Below are 3,549 nucleotides of genomic sequence, written 5' to 3' on the forward strand. Positions count from 1 at the left end.
TTTGGAGGAGGTGTTCAAGAAGACCCCAATCAACATTTGACCACCTTCCTGAGAATATGTGACACAGTAAAATCTAATGGTGTTCATCCTGACGCCTATAGACTGCTCTTATTTCCTTTCTCACTCAGGGACAAGGCTGCCAAGTGGCTGGAATCTTTTCCAAGGGAGAGTTTGACAACTTGGGAGGATGTGGTGAACAAATTCTTAGCAAGATTTTACCCTCCTCAACAAATCAATAGACTTAGAGCTGAGGTCCAAACTTTCAGGCAACAAGATGGTGAGACTCTGTATGAAGCATGGGAGAGGTTCAAGGACTTAACAAGGAGGTGTCCACCTGACATGTTCAATGAATGGGTGCAGCAGCACATTTTCTATGAAGGGCTCTCTTATGAGTCAAAGAAGCCCGTAGACCATTCATCTGGAGGATCTTTGAACAAGAAGAAGACCATTGAGGAAGCCATAGATGTTATTGAAACAGTAGCAGAAAATGACTACTTCTATGCTTCCAAAAGAGGGAACACAAGAGGAGTGATGGAGCTAAACAATATAGATGCTCTGTTGGCCCAAAACAAGATCATTACCCAGCAGCTAGCTGACCTCACCAAGAAGATGGAGAGGAACCAAGTAGCAGCAATCTCATCTTCATCAAGAATCCAAGAAGGAGTGAATGAAGAAGCAGAGGGGAGTCAGGAGCAAGCCAACTACATTGGGAATTCACCAAGGAAAAACTATGATCCATACTCCAAGATCAAACTTTGGGTGGGGTAGTGAGCAAGATCAAAACCAAGACCAGAGACGTTACAACTCCAACAACAATGCAGCTCACCAGCAATTCACCCAGAGGACATCTCAACACCCCCACAACAACACTTCTCCACACACTCATCAAAACCAAAACAGCACATCTGCTCCGAATCACTCATCAATTGATGACAAGCTCTCTAAGATTGAAGCCTTACTTGAAGGAATATGCCAAGAGATTCAAGAAAATAAGGTGTTCAAAGAGGAGGTGCGAGCCAATATTAAGAACATAGGAGAGACCATTAGGAAGCTGGAATTCCAGATGGGATATTTAGCCGAGAAGATTCCCAAACCTACTGATAGCTTCCCAAGTGACACGGAGAAAAACCCCAAAGGAGAAGCAAAGAAAGTAAGATGGGAAGATTGCAAAATGGTCACTACAAGTGATCAAGAGACTGAAGACAAGCAAGGCAAACTTCTCGAACAACCTGAAGACAACTCAATAAAGGAGGAGGATAGAGATCACAAAGAACCAGAAATGTCACAACAAGAGTTGCTGAAGCTCTATGCACCCTTTCCTCAACTGCTCAATGGTACTGTGGGAAAGAGAATATACTCAAGGTTCCTAGACTTGTTTGCATCTCTGCATGTGAACATACCATTCATCAAGGCAATTCAACAAATGCCTGCATTCATCAAGTATATGAAGGAACTTCTTCCCAGGAAAAGCTCACTCAAGGGAGGGCAGACTATAGTGATGAACAAGGAATGTAGTGCCCTTATTCAACCTGAGTTGCCTACAAAAAGAAGAGACCCAGGAAGTTTTCATATCCCTTGTGCCATAGGTGAAAATATGTTCGACAGAGCACTATGTGATTTGGGGGCCAGCATCAACTTACTGCCCTTATCCCTGGTGAAGAGGCTACAGATCAATGAGATAATGCCCATAGATGTCATTGTCAGACTGGCTGACAAAACTCAAAAGCAAGCAATAGGAGTGGTGGAAAATGTGTTGCTAAAGGTTAGGAAGTACTTTCTCCCAACAGACTTTGTCATTCTGGACATGGAAGAAAGTCACACTCACCCAATCATATTGGGAAGACCATTCTTAGCTACAGCCAGAGAACTTATCGATGTAGAGAAAGGGGAGCTAATATTGAGAATCCATGATGAACGACTTAGCTTTAATGTCTTCAAACTCTCACAAGAAACAGATCAAGAGGACAAGGAACTAAGCACAGATGATAATGAGACACTGAAAGAAAAAAGAAGCATTGAAGCACAGCCAGCTCATTCTGAGACCCCCTTAACTGACAAACAAAGAAAACAACAATTGCCACAGCTCAAGGAAAAGTTGGAGGAACCCAAATCTCTAGAGGCAGGTGAAGACAGCATCACAACTCCTTGGAGAAAAGAGGTCACCAAGGGGAAGGCAACCTCAAAAGAAACAAAGAAGAAGGTACCAAGGAGATGGAGGAACAAGAAGATCCCTACGGAAGACTTCTCTCCAGGGGATAGAGTTGTCTCAGCTTACTTCCCAGATATTCCCCCTAATCTCCCTACTGTGCCATCTCAATTACCTAAGGTCTTCACTATCAACAGAGTTCTTTCCCTGGAACATGTGGAGATCATTGATCCAACCAATGGATACAAGTCCACAGCAAGAGGGCAGGACTTTAAGCATTACCAACCACCATGATGAAGGAAAAACGTCAAGCTAGTGACGCTAAAGAAGCGCTTCATGGGAGGCAACCCATGTTTTATATGCTTTCAGATGATAATGAATAAGTCAATCTTTATGAGCTTCAATCCAAACTTGACAAACAATTGGTGAAAATCTTCTTATGCAGAATATAGTGAGGAACAAGTTTGGTGTTCAAAGCAAACCAAGATGCATGCTAGTCTTGGGAGCTTTGAACACAAAACCTCCATCACAGTGATCCAAACTAAGTTTGGTGTCACCTCATGGTGCCACCAAAATGCATATAAGGACCCACCAATAGTTAGTTAGTTAGTGGGAATTCATAAATAAACAATCAAATCCTTTCTTTCATTTTATTCTAGCCGTAGAGTTTAAATTTTTTTTATGATATTAATTTCCTTATTTCAAATCTTTATAGGAAAGGAAAAGAAGCATGAAAAGGGATTGATTGGACAATTAAATGGGGGAGATTTCGCCACTTATTGAAGAGCACTACACACATGTCTCAAGAGGGAACGCATGGGGAAACGCTGCCATGCAACATTGGAGAAAGAAGACCCTTGAAGACCGAACCAATCACTCTTATTAAGTGATGATCCTTGTCTTTCCTTCATACACAACCCCATCCGTCCATCTAGTAAACATTCATGCAATCCACACCCTTCATTCACTCATGATTTTCTTATATAAGTGAACCTTAGTGCATGCTCACTCCTCACATTCAAATCCCCACTCTCCACACTTCTATTGACACACTAAACCCTTCATTACACATTGCTTTAACCAACCCACTCTTCATCTATCCGAAGCCTCAAACCTCCTCAAACAACAACTCAAGTCATGTCATCATCAAGCTCAAAGAGGCAAAAGAGGAAGGAACCTATGGAGAGTGCTCCTTTTGATGACAAGAGATTCAAGACTGCCTTTCATGAGCATGAATTTGAGCGGATAAGGACCAGAAAGATATTGCCAGAGTTAATCTTCCAAATCAATGCCAATGAATCACCACAGATTTGAAGAAAAATCGAACAGAGGGGGTGGCAATTGCTCACCATTCTAAAGGGGAAGATCAATGGAAACCTCATCAAAGAATTCTATGCAAATGC

General features: G+C 42.1%; 1 non-coding gene across 1 annotated transcript; it reads right to left on the reverse strand.

Annotated features, from left to right (window-relative positions):
• Positions 1 to 237: 237 nt before the first annotated feature.
• On the reverse strand, positions 238 to 341 carry LOC112782120 (small nucleolar RNA R71). Its single transcript, XR_003192858.1, has one exon. It is a non-coding gene; the product is annotated as a small nucleolar RNA R71 (small nucleolar RNA).
• Between the last annotated feature and the right edge of the window lie 3,208 nt (positions 342 to 3,549).

The sequence above is a fragment of the Arachis hypogaea genome, chromosome 19 (genome assembly GCF_003086295.3).
Source record: "Arachis hypogaea cultivar Tifrunner chromosome 19, arahy.Tifrunner.gnm2.J5K5, whole genome shotgun sequence".
Taxonomy (NCBI): domain Eukaryota; kingdom Viridiplantae; phylum Streptophyta; class Magnoliopsida; order Fabales; family Fabaceae; genus Arachis; species Arachis hypogaea.